This window comes from Ranitomeya imitator, chromosome 2, assembly GCF_032444005.1.
Source record: "Ranitomeya imitator isolate aRanImi1 chromosome 2, aRanImi1.pri, whole genome shotgun sequence".
NCBI classification, from domain to species: Eukaryota; Metazoa; Chordata; class Amphibia; order Anura; family Dendrobatidae; genus Ranitomeya; species Ranitomeya imitator.
In genome coordinates, this window is record NC_091283.1 from 84,434,101 (window position 1) to 84,454,074 (window position 19,974).

Below are 19,974 nucleotides of genomic sequence, written 5' to 3' on the forward strand. Positions count from 1 at the left end.
ATGGGATAGTCGAGACCGACAAAATCACTGGACCAAGAAGAATTGGCAGCCGACGGTGCTCACAGTTGGTGAAAAAAATGTCCTCTGAGAAACTTTGGTTCCTCCCCATAAAGTTCTTCTACCACCTCTCCACATAAAATTGGGATTGATGAAGCAATTTGTAAAATCACTTCGAAAAGATGGAGAATGCTTCAAATACTTGGTCACCAAATTTCCAGGCCTCTCGGAGGCAAAATTGAAGGAAGGTGTGTTCGTCGGACCAGACATTAGAAGGCTTATAGCTGATCAAGAGTTTATCAATACCATGACGAATCCTCAAAAAGAAGGGTGGTTTGCATTTAAAGAGGTCGTAGAGAAATTTTTAGGCAATAGCATAGATCCTGACTACAAAAAAATCATAGGACGAATGCTGAAAGCATTTCAAGCTTTAGGTTGCCTGATGAGTTTGAAAGTGCATTTCCTCCATTATCACCTTGACAACTTTCCTGAAAATTTGGGAGCTGTGAGTGAAGAGCAAGGTAAACAATTCCACAGGACATTAAAAAGATGGAAAGAAGATACCAGGGAAGATGGAGCATTACAATGATGGCAGACTACTGTTGGACGCTTCAGAGAGACATTCCAGATGCTACCCACAAGCGTACATGTACCAAGAGAAGCCTCACAAGGAAGAACAATCGATTTTAGTGTGTGTTAGTGAGCTCATTGCAGTTAAAAAATTATTTTCATGAAACGTTTGTAATAAAAAATTAATTTTATGAGTCTATTTTAATTTATTTTGAGGTATTGTCTTAATAAATAGTTAATACAAGAGAAGATAGTATTCTGCTACAGATGGATCTGGATAAGTTGGAAACTTGGGCTGAAAGGTGGCAGATGAGGTTTAACAATGATAAATGTAAGGTTATACACATGGGAAGAAGGAATCAATATCACCATTACACACTGAACGGGAAACCACTGGGTAAATCTGACAGGGAGAAGGACTTGGGGATCCTAGTTAATGATAAACTTGGAGCAGCCAGTGCCAGGCAGCAGCTGCCAAGGCAAACAGGATCATGGGGTGCATTAAAAGAGGTCTGGATACACATGATGAGAGCATTATACTGCCTCTGTACAAATCCCTAGTTAGACCGCACATGGAGTACTGTGTCCAGTTTTGGGCACCGGTGCTCAGGAAGGATATAATGGAACTAGAGAGAGTACAAAGGAGGGCAACAAAATTAATAAAGGGGATGGGAGATCTACAATACCCAGATAGATTAGCGAAATTAGGATTATTTAGTCTAGAAAAAAGACGACTGAGGGGCGATCTAATAACCATGTGTAAGTATATAAGGGGACAATACAAATATCTCGCTGAGGATCTGTTTATACCAAGGAAGGTGACGGGCACAAGGGGGCATTCTTTGCGTCTGGAGGAGAGAAGGTTTTTTCACCAACATAGAAGAGGATTCTTTACTGTTAGGGCAGTGAGAATCTGGAATTGCTTGCCTGAGGAGGTGGTGATGGCGAACTCAGTCGAGGGGTTCAAGAGAGGCCTGGATGTCTTCCTGGAGCAGAACAATATTGTACCATACAATTATTAGGTTCTGTAGAAGGACGTAGATCTGGGGATTTATTATGATGGAATATAGGCTGAACTGGATGGACAAATGTCTTTTTATGGCCTTACTAACTATGTTACTATGTTACTATGGTACTATAAATGTAAGTAAATCTCCCTGAAATGCGTTGAAAATTGTTACTTTATTAACAGATACTTTTTATATTTGAATATTCTTGGACAACAAATAAAAAATTGCTTCGGCAGTGAAGGGGCATCTGATTTTTCATTATGAGTCAACATGGACATGGTTGGGGGGGTCTTTGCCTCGTCCTTGAGTAAGTCCGTTGCTTGTAAGGCTGGTTTCACTGAGTGCTATCCTTTCTATGCTTTTTTTTTTCTACATTATTGTGCCATTCATCCAGTTTGGATGGAGAAGATTCTCATCTTCAAAAAAACATGTATCTGGGGATTTTAGATTTACAGTAACAAGTCACATTTTTTTTCATTGCTGCTAGATAAAGTTATTATTACAGATGATGCCATACAATTGGTAAATGCATAACTTTTTTCTTTTTTTATTCTGGTTTCATTATCTTGCATTGGAGGCAGATCAATAGCAGATCTGATGCATATTTCATAGTTGAATGTGCATCAAAATTGTTATTAAATCTAGAGTATACATACAGCCCCTACAATAATGTAAATTAATGGCAATAGCAACACAGCTACCCAACAGCAGTTGTCAGCCATCTGCTAAACATGCGTTTGTCATGGCATTCATGTGGATCTATATTTCTTCTTATGTCTTCAAATTACGTCAGTGAAATTACAGCCTTATTGTGTCTAGCACTCAGCCAGAGTGCACATTTCATACAGTATTTAACAGTGCAGCTTAGAAAATGAGCGCTTTACTGTGGCTCATTGTAATCAATAAGAGCATTTTATCTTTGTGACAGTTTTATTTCTATGAGGATTATTGATCAACTTTCTAAAAAAAAAAAGTTATTACATGATGTTTATTTCCAACTGTTGCACAATTAAATAAAGCCTCAATTATTGAAGATAAACAGGATTTTTACTTTCAGGAGAATCTGTTTCCTATGTTAATTAACTTTTTCTATAAAGCCTTGGGGGAACTTGGGAGAATATTACATTAAATTATGTCTTGATTTTTGCTTTTATTATTTTGTATTTTTTGTGATTTTGCATTAAGAGGATCTACACACAGTGGTATATATACCGGAATATATATCCCGAGAATGAACCATTGCTACAGTTAGTAACTCTATAAACCACAATGCCATAATATTCTTACACAGAATTAGTGCTTCTAAAACATAATACTGTTCTTAATGTGCCATGATTTTTTCTCAAGAATAAACTTCTAAACCATATTCTATACATGACTGTGAACCTAGGACACGTGAAGATGGACTTAATAATGCTACAGAGTTTATCTTTGACAATTGCAATACTTTAATTAATCACCTTGACGGTTGCTTATATCTTAGCTCATCAGTAGAGAGAAGCAGATAAATCCACGGAAAATCTTGAATTTGGAATTTGCAGTTTTATGCACATTTAAAGATTTTGAAGTTTACGGTTCGCAAAGAAAAAACTTGCCTGAGACCATTCCCACACTTTTGAAACACCAGAGATTGAGATGTAATTTTGCATTGCCACATGGGTCTCCTCATTTTATGGATTATCATACCTTGTATAGTGGTTGTCATTACCTGGACCAATTGAGATAAGTGGTTCCCAGTAGAGCACAGATTGTACTGTAGAGTTGTTTTCCATCTCTAGTCACTAGATAAGTTTCTCTCTTCTGTAGAGTGTACACTCTTATGGTCAACAGGGTCTTCTCTCTTCTGTAGAGCGTAAGGCCTTATTGTCTCCTCTCTCCCACATGTACTTTCTGGACAATTAAAATCTTTCCAGTATTAATTTTTTAAGCAAATTATTGTGGAAAATTGGGTAAAGTCACTGCATTTCAATTTGAATAGATATCTCATCTATAATAATTAACTTTTCCATGTGTGCTACAGAGGAAATAAGGAAGTAAAACAATTTTTTTCTTGGAAAAACTAAAGAATTTATGAGTTATCAATTGCTGGGCAAGGGCAGAAAATGTAGTAAATATTCATGACAAGTTACAGAATTTTGCTTATCCATTTAAAGTCACAACTATATTATGAGCCTTGACAAACAAGCTGTTTTTTAAATTGACGCAATTTTAGAGAACAGCTCATTTATTAAGCTAATGTTATCACTTGGTAACTGAATCGATTTGATGCAAATCACACTTAAATTAAAATTTTAGGAATTCACTGCACTGGGCAAATTCACGCAATTTAGGATTTGCTTCATGTGAATAGACTAAAATGGGGCATGGAATTATTTACCCTGCATAATATTTAATTAATTAGAAAAGAATCACATGATATCAGGAACAGACTTAGGAACTGCTTAACAATTTTATGTGTCAGAGGAGTCTGTTTTCTTCTGCTCAGCAATCCTTTTAAAAAGCAGCTTATGTTTGAGAGGTCCAGCAATGAGTGATAATGCTGTGTTCTTGAAGATCCAGGACTCCCATGGGTAACTAAAGGAGTTAGGTTTAACAGAGGTCCAAAAATCTGGCAAAATGGATAGCCTTAAACATTTGTCTGTTAGTTTTACACTTATGTCAAATAAAACTTTAGTATACCAATTTTATTAAAGCATTATATAAGCAATGCACAGCTTGCATTTTGAAGTCTCCCAGTGGACCAATAAATAATGCATGTGTGCATTAAAATGGCTACATTACAAAATAAAAAAAAGTTATGACTATTGGAATGTGACAAAAAAATGATATAGTATAACATATAAAATACATTTTGCCATCTCCTTAAGGGTATTGACTCATAGAATAAAAGTAACATTGTGCTTATTGTGCAAATTAAAAAAAAAAAAATAAACAAATTGCAGAATTGTTTTTTTATTTCTCCCATAAAGAGTTAATAAAAGTAATAAATAAGTTATATGCACCTGAAAATTATGTCCTTAAAATTAATAATAAAATTAGCCTCAAAATGTAAAAATGTATGTCTCGATTTATCTAGATTTATATCACAAGAAAATGGATTATTATACTATAGCATATGCCTTATTTCAGAATTTAGCTTTGCCTAATTAAATGTTAAATATATGTGTATCAGAGGGTTCAGAGGGTTTTGAAAACAACTCATTTCTTGTACTCGCAGGCAACAGTCTTGAACATGTTCCATTTCTTTTATTTCTCAGCCACCTTATGCCCCTAAAACTAATCTTATTTCCTGCTACGTTACACATGTGACTGCAAGTGTTTCCTTTCATCTTCCGCTCACAATACTCAAAGGACATTTAAGATTTGTTATTTAAATGTTAAATATTTTTTTAAGTTGAATATATTAATGCACTCAGCAATCTGTCATTTGAAAGATCGGTTTGCTTGTTAGACTACGGGTTATGTGCTAATACATCATATTAATGTATTTTATGTTTTTCAATTAGTCATGGAAAATTAACTGTCCTTGCTTTGTTGCAGTCAAGGACAGTTCACTTTGCCTTAGATGGCTAGTTCCCATGTCTTGGTTTGCAAATAATTACAGAAATAATTTGCAAGAACTTGATTAAAATATTTAAAAGAAGTAGACAGGGTGGTCTTTCACAATTGTTGTCATTAGCGATCATTTAATTATGTTATAAAATACAAGTAATTAACATTTCCATAGTAAAATTCTAATTTACAGTGCTCCTGATGAATATTGCTAACATGACTAATTTGCAAGCTTTCTTACATAATATAATTTCTGCAGCCAATTAAAATTAAACAGGAAATGTAGGAAAGATATTGTTCTAAAATGTCATAGACAATTGCAAAAGGATCACATTAATTGATGTTAAATGTGGTTAAACATCAAAATAACTGCAGACTAAACATTGGATAAGTCTGAATGTACCTCTTCTGACTCCAATATACTCAGTTTAGCATACTAAGCATACAGTGTGTATTTATTTTTTTAGATTTTGCTATTTTTATACACTAAAAATACTATTTTATGAAAGTTTTTTCATTGTCATTTTCTGACAGCTATATTTTTTTAGAGGTACTGTTTTTTTTGCAGGAAAGTTGAAGTTTTTATTGAAACAATTTCAAGTTACATAACATTTTTGACGACTTTCTAGTCAAATTTTTTTGGACAAAGAATGAATACGCATGCGCAATCGTATAAGTCGGGCGCATGTGCATTTTGATTTTGAATTGACTTTATTGACTAGCAACGATAGACGGACAATAGCAAGATGGCGGCAACCATGCGCGCTCCCTCATCTCCGTGCCGGCCGGCTCTCTTACTTTCCAGGTGATTCACTTTAAACAATTTTGTTCACTGCATATATATCTCATGCTTGTGGGACAAAGGACATTACTTTCCCTGAGGAAGTCACATTTATTGTGGCGATACATGTGGATTTCTTCCCACATCATTTTCCTCTCTAGCATACATGGCTCTATCAAGGTCTTGAGGACTTTTTCAGTTCCCGGTCCAGGCCACTTCTTGCCCCTCTGATTCCAGAGAAAACCGGGTAACCTTTAATTTTTGTGGCTACTTTGTGCCCTAACAAGTTATTAGGCTTTGAACCTGGCATATGCATCTATATGTGTATTTATCTATACATGCTAAGTCCTCTCGATCTCATGGTGGCTAATTGGCCCATCTTTATGGTACTGTGAATGAATATGACTTGATACATTCATCAATTTATTCTGTGCAATTTAGCTACTATGTGGTGATTATTTTAACTATCTGTTGGTTTTTTGAGCCGTACTGAAAACATATATATTTTTTTCATGCTTTGAGGATTACTGTTGGGCAGCCTTGGCATTTATATTAAGGCATGGCTAGGCAAAACACTCTTTGCATATTTTAAAAGTTTTTATCTGTTACTGTGTCCTATTTAGTGTTGTGTGTTTTCAAATAAAGTACATATATATATATGTATATTATTAAACGATATACTTGGGTGTTCCCATTTTTGTGGGTATAGTCTTTTTTCTTTTGTTGATCTAAACCGTCTTTAGCTCAAAACCATTAATTCATTGTTTTAATATCTGTTCATTAAACAAACTCCAAGGAAGGGCTAAATTAGGTTTTTGACTGACTTTTCCTTTTTTTTACACGTGCCTTTTAACTATCAGACCTACAGCAATTCAAGGTAATCAAAGGGTGTATGCATGCTGTGTCGTTTAGACGCCTGCGTACCAGCATCATTTTTTAAACACAAGACAATTGAGGTAAATGCCTGCAGTGATTTCTCTGAAGTTTATTTTCTTATGGCTTTTAGGATGTCTTTTAATGTTTTTATTTTTATATCCAAATAATACATAGTGGCAGCTCCCAAGCAGAAGTCACAGGTCACTTCAATTCAAAGCTTTCAAAGAATGAAGTGGATAAATAAGTTAAGAAAGACTGAACAAATGCATGGCAAATCATTTTGATAATGCTGTGTAAGGCCGGCATCACACTAGCGAGTTTTACGGACGTATGAGCGCATAAAATACGTCCTTAAAACACGCATTACAAAAGGCCAAATGATTCTCAATGGGTCAGGTCCTATCAGCCGTATATTACGCATCCGTATTATACGGCTTTCTACGGCCGTACAAAATCTCAGCATGCTGCGTTTGTCAGCATACTGCGCAAAAAATACGCCAATGCAAGTCTATGGGGGCACGCAAAATACGCAATGCATACGGACCATGTGTGTGACTTGCGAGAAATTCGCTACACTCTGGCAGATGTCCGGAAATGTGCAAAGGCCTCAATCAGGTAGGTGAGACATGCTAATTAGCTGAAAAAGCCAGACAGTGAACCCGGAAGTCTGCTGCACGCCTCCACGGAGTGAGATTCACCATGGCACACATTATTAATGTTGATATGCTCATTATTTTGGTGCAAGAAAGGCCAGTAATTTGGGACCAGAGAGATCCCAACTATTCCAACAGGGCCCAAAAAGATGCAGCATGGAGGAGTGTGTGTGGGTCCCTATTCCCACATTATGAGCAGCAGCCATGTGAGGCACAGAGACAAATAAGTAAGTACACTCATGTTTGTAATTTATTTTTCGTGTGAAACAGCAGTACCTATCTCCTTTGATTTGTTAAACATGAATTTGTTAATTATTACAGAACTTAATTAAAAGCACACCAGTACGTACATGGTGCTGTACATGATAAACAGATTTAAATAATGGTTGTAACAGACGTCCCTTACAGCGTTAACCAGAACAATTACATTCTGGGATAAAGGGTAGCAGACTCTTACCTTGTGGCCTTACATACAAATTGTATTATTTGATCTCAATTACTAATAAATGTATTCCACAAATGCATATTCCTATGCTACACTCAAATCTGTGTAGTCAATTACACCTTGTGTGACCACTGTGCATAATGGGGTAATCAATTTGTTTAATTTGTTTGTTTGTATTTTGTTGCAGTGAGTGATGTTACGACAAGATGGCGGAGCATCCGCAATCAATATAGGAGGGAGAGGCAGCAGCGTGACAGGAGTGGGGCAGGCGCACCTCCTAAGAAAAAAAATACATCTATTTTGATCGCTTAACATTCTTGAATCCCAGCATGGACCTCAGGCCGTAAGTACAAACCTCACAACACATTTTCAACCTTTAAAAAAAAAAGGAAATAAGATATTAAAAAAATACAAACTTTCATTACAGAACACAGTCTAACCTCACTGACAGGGAGACAGGGTCGGATTCAGAATTGGTCATAGACCCAGTTGGGGAAGGAGAAGAGGTGGCTGGCCCATCTTCTGATCCGTCAGGCTCCATCCCTCCAGGATCCTCAACATCTACCCAGCCAGCTCCAGCAGCACCAGGACAAGAAGATGCCCCACCATCAACATCAGCACCACCAGCAGCAGCACAAGCTAGCCAGGATGACCCTGCAAACAGCAGCAGCCCTACTGTTGCCCTGGAGCAGTCACCACAGGCTGCAGTTATATCACAGCGTGCTCGCTGCAGAAGAGAGCTCCTCCAAAGTACGAGAAATGTGGATGCTGGGGTATTGAACTACCTGGCAAGGGTTCGTGAGGATGATGGGGAGGAGGGCTTTACGAGGAACCTGGCCCGGTATTTATGGCCCCAAGAGCGGGAGGTGTGGCTTCGTGTGACGGGGTGCTTTCAGATCCTTATTGATGCATGCACCCCCCCAAATAACCCATACCAGCTTATGGAGACAATTGAAAATTGGCAGCTGTCACCACAAAATCTCCTGCAGCTGCAAAGATGTCCACAGGTGCATGCTCAACAGGGATCTGAACCACCCCCTCCACGTGAGCCTACACCTCAACCCCTACCCACAACCAACCCAGCATGGCAACCTCAGGCCCATATGTGTTATGATGCGGTGGTCTAGGAGCAACATGGAACGAGCTCTGAAGGAAGTGGTAACTGTACTGACCGCAGTCCCTAAGCTCACCACAACACTAGAAGTAGCTGTGGAATGCTCCTAACTCTCCCTAGGCATCTCGTCACAGCCTAAGAGCTAACTACCCCTAAAGACAGAAGCAGGAAAACTATCTTACCTCAGAGAAAATCCCCAAAGGATAGATTAGCCCCCCACAAATAATGACTGTGAGTGGAGAGGAAAAAGACATACACAGAATGAAACCAGGATGAGCACAGGAGGCCAGTCTAGCTTGATAGATAGGACAGGATGGAATACTGTGCGGTCAGTATAAAACACTACAAAAATCCACGCAGAGTTTACAAAAAAAATCTCCACACCTGACTAAAGGTGTGGAGGGTAAATCTGCTTCCCAGAGCTTCCAGCAAGACAGAATTAATTCATACTATTAACGCTGGACAAACATAGAAAGCACTGAACGGATACGTCCACAATCTGTGAACAGAAAAGCGCAAGCAAAAACTTAGCTTTGCTGAACTGGTCAGGATAACAGGGAAATCCAAAGAGATGTGAATCCAACCAGGAACCATATACAAGTGGCACTGGCTGAAGGAACAGCCAGGCCTAAATAGCTGAGCAGAAGAGACGATAAGTGGAGGCAGCTGATGACAGCTAACTCCAAGGAGCAGCCATACCACTTGAAACCAAAAGAGGGAGCCCAAGAGCAGAACTCACAAAAGTGCCACTTACAACCACCGGAGGGAGCCCAAGAGCGGAATTCACAACAGTACCCCCCCTTGAGGAGGGGTCACCGAACCCTCACCAGAGCCCCCAGGCCGATCAGGACGAGCCAAGTGAAAAGCACGAACCAAATCGGTGGCATGGACATCGGAGGCAACAACCCAAGAATTATCCTCCTGGCCATAACCCTTCCACTTGACAAGATACTGAAGCCTCCGCCTTGAAAAACGAGAATCCAAAATCTTCTCAACCTCATATTCCAACTCTCCCTCAACCAACACCCGGGCAGGAGGGTCAACCGAGGGAACAACGGGCACCACATATCTCCGCAACAAAGATCTATGGAAAACATTATGAATGGCAAAAGAGGCTGGAAGAGCCAAACGAAAAGACGCAGGATTAATAATTTCAGAAATTTTATAAGGACCAATAAACCGAGGCTTAAACTTAGGGGAAGAAACCTTCATAGGAACATGACGAGAAAACAACCAAACCAAATCCCCCACACGAAGCCGGGGACCAACACACCGACGGCGGTTAGCAAAACGTTGAGCCCTTTCCTGAGACAACGTCAAATTGTCCACCACATGAGTCCAAATCTGCTGCAGCCTGTCCACCACAGAATCAACACCAGGACAATCAGAAGACTCAACCTGCCCAGAAGAAAAACGAGGATGAAAACCAAAATTACAAAAGAAAGGTGAAACCAAAGTAGCTGAACTAGCCCGATTATTATTAAGGGCAAACTTGGCCAACGGCAAGAAAGACACCCTGATCAGCAGACACAAAGCATCTCAAATAGGTCTCCAAGGTCTGATTAGTTCGCTCAGTTTGGCCATTAGACAGAAGCAGGAAAACTATGTTGCCTCAGAGAAAATCCCCAAAGGATAGATTAGCCCCCCACAAATAATGACTGTCAGTAGAGAGGAAAAAGACATACACAGAATGAAACCAGGATGAGCACAGGAGGCCAGTCTAGCTTGATAGATAGGACAGGATGGAATACTGTGCGGTCAGTATAAAACACTACAAAAATCCACACAGAGTTTACAAAAAAAATCTCCACACCTGACTAAAGGTGTGGAGGGTAAATCTGCTTCCCAGAGCTTCCAGCAAGACAGAATTAATTCATACTGATAACGCTGGACAAACATAGAAAGCACTGAATGGATAAGACCACAATCTGTGAACAGAAACTTAGCTTTGCTGAACTGGTCAGGATAACAGGGAAATCCAAAGAGATGTGAATCCAACCAGGAACCATATACAAGTGGCACTGGCTGAAGGAACAGCCAGGCCAAAATAGCCGAGCAGAAGAGACGATAAGTGGAGGCAGCTGATGACAGCTAACTCCAAGGAGCAGCCATACCACTTGAAACCAAAAGAGGGAGCCCAAGAGCAGAACTCACAAAAGTGCCACTTACAACCATCGGAGGGAGCCCAAGAGCGGAATTCACAACACATATGGCAGGCTATCAGCAACCATCCCAAAATGGCTACTTGTCCAGACCCAGTGCTGGAGGCTGGTCCCAACCTGGGTTTGGACAACATGGCCATATTGGGTTTGGATATGATTCCGGGCCATATTTTCATGAACAGGAGGGATTTTTGCAAAATCCTTATGGCCATTCCACAACCTGCCCACATGAGTCCAGGCAGAATGTGCCTCCAGCCCAAACATCATCCACACAGGGTGAAGGACAATTGGGCAGACAAAGGCCACCTGATGATGTCCAAGATCTTCCCCCATCTCCACCACCTACGTATCAAGATCTGTGATGTTTTTTTTTTCGTATTATTTTGGCGGACATTTTAATGTCTTTATTATGTTTGTGCTGACATAGCACTGTGTTGTAATGTTTTTGTTTTAGGCATATATTGGCCTAAAAAAATATTGGCTTAAAAGAGGTCAAAAAAAGAGTTTGGAAAACAGAAAAAAAAAACCTCAAAAAGGCATTTTAATTAAGTAAAAATGACCGGTTAAAAAGCCTAATTATGGTTGTCGGCAAATCATTATTACATCACACACACATGCTAGCCTCAGAACCATATGTGATTTAAGAAAAGACAACACACGGTAGTTTTAGTTTCAAATTTAAATTGTTAAGAAAATATAACAAAAATTTTGAAAGGCAAAAATTCAAACATGCAAAATTGCTGAATCTTGCCAGGGAGTTGCACCTTGAGGAGAACAAAAAAAATTGGTGAAAACATCCCTAACTTTTAGGCCAGAAAGGGGACACCATGGAGGACGGCCATATGGGGTAGGCCTAATCACATTGCTCATCGGTGTTCACCAATATCAGCTGAGGAACAATCATGTATGCGGGTAAAATTGTGCACAATAACACAGGCTTTTATGACTTCATTCACTGAAGCCTCACTGAGCTGAATGACAGACTGGAGAACACGCCATTTTGCAACAAGAATCCCAAAGGCGCACTCCACCAGTCTCCGTGCCCTGGAAAGCCTCATATTAAAAACCCTCCGCCGGTGGTGCAGGTTGCGCCGGGAATGAGGCCTCATGACGTGCCTTGTCAGTTGGAAAGCCTCATCTCCAACCAAAACAAAAGGCACTGCTTCCGCATTGGAGCCTGGGAGTTGTTGTGGTGGTGGGAGGTTTAACTGGTTGTCACGTAGCCGACGACCCATTATGGACGAATTGAAGACCCTAGAGTCTCCAGTTCGCCCATAGGCCCCAATATCTACAATTATAAACCTGTAGTTACTGTCAGCAACAGCTAACAGAACTACAGAGAAAAACTGCTTATAATTGTAGAATTGGGATCCAGAGTTCGGCAGCTTACGCATCCTGATATGTTTCCCATCCACAGCTCCAATGCAGTTAGGGAAGTCACAAGTGTTCTGGAATCCACGGGCGATTTTGAGCCAATCCTCCTGTTTGGGCTCCGGCATAACAAGTTCCTGAAGTTTCTCCCATATTTGAAAACAGGTTGAATGAACAATGCCAGAAATTGTCGACCGCCCAATCAGAAACTCCAGGTGTAATCCCGCATACGACAAGCTTGTGGACAGGAAGCTGAAAGTCAAAGAAAGATAATATTAGGTATTTAACATGAGTAGAAGGAAAACATGAAGAAGCACAAGTGCATAGTATATTTACAAAGATAGTTTTTTCATTTTCATGAAAAAAATTAAATTACCTGGGTTACTTAACTGCAACATTCACCACAGTTTGGGTGAAGTGCTTGGGCCATAATGTCCACTAATACTTTAAAAAAACATGCTAAAACACAACATTTAAAAAAAAAATCATCAACATACAATATGTGAGAATGTGGAATACATATCGTAAGGTTAGGAGAAGACGCTCTTCAGCAGGTATGGCTTTTCGCATCCTTGTGTCCTGATAGGTGATACCTGAACGTAAGATCTCCAACAAGATATCAAAGGTACTGATGGTCATGCGACAGTACAGATAGAACTTGTCAGGAGGTGACCTCAAAGCTGTATAGAGCCTCTCAAAATGTCCTTTACTGAGGCGTTGGGTCAATAGAGGATGCACCCACAATCTTCGACTCCTTCGCGGATCAACATTCACCGGATATGGCTGCCCAAAACGACGCGACAACAGCCAGTGAAACAACACCCGCTGAGTTGTGCTTAAAGACACATGGTCAGACATGTTTGGAAGGTAAAACCAACACAGCCAAAATAAGCTCAACAAATAAATGGGCAGATGGGAGGGTTCTACCTGTTGTAGAGGGCTTAAATAGTGATGTTAATGATGATTTGAATTATTTGCAGGCCAGAGAACCGTTACATGTCCATTTTGTGATGTTGTGTGAAAAATACGCCCTACGGATCACATACGGATCACACATGCAACAGTACATGCGCAAAATACGCGACCACACCTAGGTAACAGATTACCTACGGAACAATAATTCTGTGACATTTCGGCGTATTACGCGCGTATTACGGCCGTAAAATACGGACCGTATTGTCTTACTCCGAGTGTGACGCCGGCCTAATTGTTCATTCTTTTTGGCATTTTTTAACACTTTTTCAAGCAGGTTCCAGTTGAAATCCACCTGAAAAAGATTGTTCCATATACCTTTAAAATGTTTACACAGTGTGCACAACTAATAGGCAATTAATATTTTGACTACATCATCATTTTTATAAATATTTTCTAACTTTAAGCTACATATACTGAATGTTTATTGGTTTTAAGAAGATCAGAGATGCATGATTGTTGAAATTGCTAAGATATTTTTTAGGTGTCGAGTTCCTTCTGCTGCACAGGGGGAATCTCAAACCATGTCAGCTGCGGTCTCCCATTCTTCTCCAGCCACTGTGGAACCTGCTCAGCGGAGACGTCGGTCCCAGCACCTGGCTTGGACAGATACTGCACGCTTGGTTACTGCTTCCCTTGCAGGTTCACCCATTATGACCAGTACTGTTCGGCAGCGAGCAGGCGCTCAGGGATTAAGTCCTGCTTTTCTCCTTCTGAGCATGCCCATGGGAGGACCTCTCATTGGAGGTCGGGGGTCACATGCTCAGGTTCTGTTGCGGCTCCTATTGGTCCACTAGGAAGGTCCTGGAGAGCTACAACTATAAAAGGTTCACATGGCCGCGCGGCCATGAACTAGTATCATTTGTGTTTGGCTGTTGCCAGTGGATACTCTACCACTCAGTGTATATATGGTGTGAGTCTGTATAGCTTTGGGGCTGTACACTCAGGCAGGCAGCTAGCGTCAGTGGGGGCAATTAGCCTTGGCTTAGCATCTGGTTCCTTCATGTGTGCGGTTAGCACAGAAGAGTTCCAGAGCAAGCACAACCCTAGTTAGAGTATTAGTTTCTGTGTACAGCATGACTTTGTGAGGCAACAGAGGTCACTTTCATTTCACATGGGGTGAGGTTTAACCCACGTGTGAACTCAGTGTCTATCTGCCATTACTTTACAGCAGGTATCTCTGCACGGTGGACCCCAGGCTGCGAACGCACCTCGTATCTATCTATCTCTCTATTACTTGGTGCGTTCTGCTAGCCCTAACAGTATACTAGCGCCAGAGTCTGGCTAGTAATGGCGGACGAACAACAACTACTTCGGCACATCCAACAGCTGGAGGGCAGGATGGCAGCTCTCGAGCGCACAATGTCAGCTGTGGATGTTACCACCTTAGCTGTTCAGGCTGCTAGCGTGGCTGCAGCAAGTTTGTCCACTGCCACCCCTGTTCCAACCTTATCTCGCCTCCCGCTGCCAGATAAATTCTCTGGTGATAATAAATGTTGTAGGGATTTTGTGAGCCAGTGCGTAATACACCTCAAGCTCCTGGCTGCACGTTTTCCCACAGAGCGGCCAAAGGTGGAATTCATTACATCTCTCCTGTTTGACAGGGCGTTGGAGTGGGCTACGTCACTGTGGGAGCATGGCAATCATTTGGTGCACAGTGCTCCGCTGTTCTTGAGAACTCTGAAACAGTTTTTTTAGGACCTCAAGTCACCCATGATACAGCACTCCAACTGTTGGCATTGACTCAGTGCTCGCCATGGTCAGCCATTTTGCCGTCCACTTCCGGACTTTAGCATTTGAGCTGGAGTGGTCGGATAAAGCCCTCATCCCTGAATTTTGGAGGGGGGTGGCTGACCATGAGAAGGACGCTTTGGCCACTAGGGAGATTCCCTTCACACTGGAGAAGCTAATAGCTGTATCTAGTCACATAGATCTTCGTTTTAACGAATGAAGGTTGGAGCGAGCCCCATGTAGGCAGAGATTTCGGCTGGCTCCCATCTTCGCTAAACATTTGGAATCTACGGTCCAGGTGCCCGAGTCACATGAGGCCATGGAGGTGTCACGAGCGGATTCTAAGTCTCGGACTGCTCGTGCACTCAAGGTTTGTCATTTCTGCCGGCAGTCAGGACATCTTGCCTCCCTCCAGATGTTCCCAGCGGTCAGGAAAACGTCAGCGTCTAGTGGTGTAGAAGGAGGTACACTAGACATGGCGATATTTTCCTCCAAACTGTCCTTTAAGGGGACAATTACCATAGACTCATCCACTCATTCAGTAGAGCTTTGCGTGGATTCTGGGGCGGAGGGCAATCTTATGTCATCTGCCTTCGCCCAACGACACGCAATACCCCTGGTGATGCTCGCCAAACCAGTGACCGTACGAGTGGTGAATGGGTCGACATTGCCCTCACAGATAACACACCAGACCATCCCATTTACTCTATCTATGTCGCCATCTCATCAGGAGATTATTTTTTACTTGTCATTCCTGAGGGAATTGATGAGGTCCTGTTAGGGATACCTTGGCTACGGTACCACTCCCCTCATATGAAGTGGTCCACAGGCAAAATTTTGGGATGGAGTGAATCTTGTGAGGGTAGATGTCAGAGGGTGTGCGTTCAGGATGCAACTACTGAGGTACCCGCGGATCTTTCCTCTCTCCCCAAGCATCCCCAAGCAATATTGGCCCTCGGTGGATGTGTTCTCCAAAAGGGCTGCGGAGACCCTTCTGCCACACTGCCCCTATGACTATCCTATTGACCTCTTGCCTGGTGCTGAGCCTCCCTGGGGTCGAGGCTACCCGTTATCTCTCCTGGAGACGGAGGCAATGTCTCAGTACATCCAGGAGAATCTGGCAAGAGGATTCATTAGGAAGTCAGTGTCACTGGCAGGGGCTGGGTTCTTCTTCATGCAGAAGAAGAATGGAGAATTACGTCCATGCATAGATTACAGGGGTCTTAATGCCATTACCATTAAGATCAAGTACCCACTGCCCCTGATGTCTGAGCTCTTTAATAGGCTTCGGGGAGCAAGGGTATTTACTAAACTAGATCTGCAGGGTGCTTACAACCTGATTTGCATCTGTGATGGGGATGAATGGAAGACGGCTTTTAACACCAGGGATGGGTACTATGAATTTCTGGTGATGGCCTTCTGGCTCTGTAATGCCCTAGCCATTTTCCAAGACTTTATGAATGATATCTTCCGGGATATGCTCTCCACCTCAGTTGTAGTCTATCTGGATGATATTCTCATCTACTCTCCAGATATAGACTCCCACCGGAGAGATGTTTAAAAAGTCTTGGACCTCCTATGGGCAAACTCCCTCTATGCCAAGTTGGAGAAGTGTGTGTTTGAGCAGGAGTTTTTGCCTTTCCTGGGCTATATCTTCTTGGCCCAAGGATTAGCTAAGGATTCCACCAAGCTACAGGCTGTTATGGACCAGCAGGAACCCCATTCTCTCTAAGTGGTGCAGCGCTTTATGGGGTTCATCATTTATTATCACCAGTTCATTCCTCACTTCTCAACTTTGGTAGCTCCCTCTGTTGCCCTCATCAGGAAGGAAGCAAATCCCAAATTGTAGTCAGAGGAGGTCTCCAAGGCTTTCCTGTCTATTAAGTCCCACTTTGCTAGCACTCCCATTCTACATCGCACTGATGTAGATAAACCTTTCATAATGGAGGTGGATGTCTCATCTGTTGGTGCTTGAGAAGTCCTATTCCAAACGGATGCTCAAGGTTGGAAGCATCCTTGCTTCTTTTTCTCTAAGATCGTCACACCGGCGGAGAGGAATTATTCCATCGGGGACAGTGAGTTGCTAGCTATGAAGTTGGCCTTCTCAGAGTGGAGACACCTCCTGGAGGGGGCTCATTTTCCCTTCTATACCGACCACAAAAATTTGGTTTACTTGCAGACTGCCCAGCGGCTAAATTCTCGCCAGGCTAGGTGGTTCTTGTTCTTCTTCCGTTTCCACTTCAAACTCCATTATCTTTCCAGGGATAAGATCATCTGTGCTGATGCTCTCTCTCGCTCCATGGTGTCTTGAGTAGTGGAGGAGCCTCGGCTAATTGTCCCTTCTGAGAGCCTGAAGATGGTGGCCCCGGTTTCGCTAGAGTCTGTGCCCCCGGTCAAGACTTTTGTGCCATCTAATTTGTGACCAGAGGTTCTCTCTTGGGCTCACTCGTCCAGGGTGGGTGGACATTTTGAGACCAAGAGGACATCTGAGCTTCTGGCGAGGACTTTCTGGTGGCCGCATATGGCCCATGATGTCGGGGTTTATATTCGGGCATGCGCTTCCTGGGCCAAGAATCGGTCTCCTCGGCAATGGCCTGCTGGGCTACTATACCCCCTGCCGGTAACAGACAGGCCCTGGGAGATGGTTGGGATGGACTTCGTGGTGGGCTTACCCAAGTCTCATAGCTGCACCGTTATCTGGGTAGTCACCGACCATTTTTCTAAAATAGTGCAGTTGGTGCCACTTCCACGGTTACCTTCTGCACGGCCCTTGGCGGCGATGTTCATTAAACATGTTTTCTGTCTACGTGGCATGCCTGACAAAATTGTCAGTGACTGGGGTCCCCAGTTTGCATCTCAGTTTTGGAGAGAGCTCTGTCATTTACTCAGCATTGAGCTGAATCTCTCTTCTGCGCACCATCCCGAGACGAATGGGTTGGTAGGGAGGGCCAACCAGACTCTGGTCACATACCTCCGACATTTTGTCTCCACCAGGCAGGATGACTGGGCATTTTTGTTACTTTGGGCAGAATTTGCTTTGAACAATGCCGCATCCGACTACACCGGGCAGACTCGATTTCTCCTTAACCCCTTTCTGCCATTGGATGTACTATTCCGTCCATGTGGGGTGGGCCCTACTTCCCAAGGATGGAATAGTATGTCCAGTGCGATCAGCCGCGCTCATGGGGGGAGAACGGCGGATCGCGCCTGGATGTCAGCTGACTATCGCAGCTGATATCCGGAACTATGTGCCAGGAGTGGTCACGGACTGCCCCCGGCACATTAACCCCCGGAACACTGCGATAAAACATGATCACAGTGTTCCGGCGGAACAGTGATAGGGAAGCATCGTGCAGGGAGGGGGCTCCCTGCGTGCTTCCCTGAGACGCTCGGAGCAACGCGATATTACCGCAATATTGATGTGCGGTAACGGAACCATCAAACCTTTTGCTGCAGTAGTCAGCAAGGTCTCAAAAATCATGTTGAGAAAAAAGGATTCAGATTAACTGTCTACGATTATAGAGGAATCAAGTGTGAAGAAACCAGGTACTCATTGTTAGGTGTCGAGTAGTGTTGAGCGATACCTTCTGATATTTGAAAGTATCGGTATCGGATGGTATCGGCCGATACCGGCAAAATATCGGATCTCGCCGATACCGAGTTCCGATACCAATACAAGTCAATGGGACACAAATATCGGAATGTATCCTCGATGGTTCCCAGGGTCTGAAGGAGAGGAAACTCTCCTCCAGGCCCTGAGATCCATATCAATGTAAAAAATAAAGAATAAAAATAAAAAATATGGCTATACTCACCCCTCCGAAGGACCCTGGCTGTCATCGCTGCAAGCTTCCGCCTCGGTTCCTGAGAATTGCAGAGAGTGAAGGACCTTCGATGACGTCACGGTCAGGTGACCGGTCACCGCTCACGTGACCGCTCACCTGACCGCGACGTCATCGAAGGTTCTTCACTCACTACATTCTCAGGAATGGAGGCGGACGCTCGCAGCGGTGACAACCAGGGTTCTTCGGAGGGGTGAGTATAGCCATATTTTTTTTTTTTATTCTTTATTTTTTACAATAATATGGATCCCAGGGCCTGAAGGAGAGTTTCCTCTCCTCCAGACCCTTGGAACCATACGCACTGCACACTCCGATACTGCTTTCCGATATCACAAAAATATCTGAACTCGGTATCGGAATTCCGATATAGCAAATATCGGCCGATACCCGATACTTGCAGTATCGGAATGCTCAACACTAGTGTCGAGTTCCCGCCGCTGCACAGGGGGAATCTTGAACCACCTCCACTGCAGTCTCCCATTCATCTTCAGCTGCAGTGGAGCCTGCTCAGCGGAGACATCGGTCTCAGTGTCTGGCTCACTCAGATACTGTGCGCTTGGTTACTGCTGATCTTCCAGGCTCAGCCATTGTAACCACCACTGAGCAGATGGGACTAAGTCTTTTTTTCCGCTACTGAGCATGCCCAAGGGATGACCTCTCATTGGAGGTCGGGGATCACATGCTCAGGTCCTGAAGCAGTTTCTATTGGACCACTAGGAAGGTCCTGGAGAGCTTTCTCTATAAAAGGTTCATATGGCCGCACGGCCATGCGCTAGTATCAACTTATGTTTATGAGCGTATGGGCTTAGCTACTTTGTGGTCTGTGTCAGCATGTGCTCAGGGTCAGCTGTATAGCCACCAGAATTCCGTCACCAATTACTGCCAGTTTAAGATACAT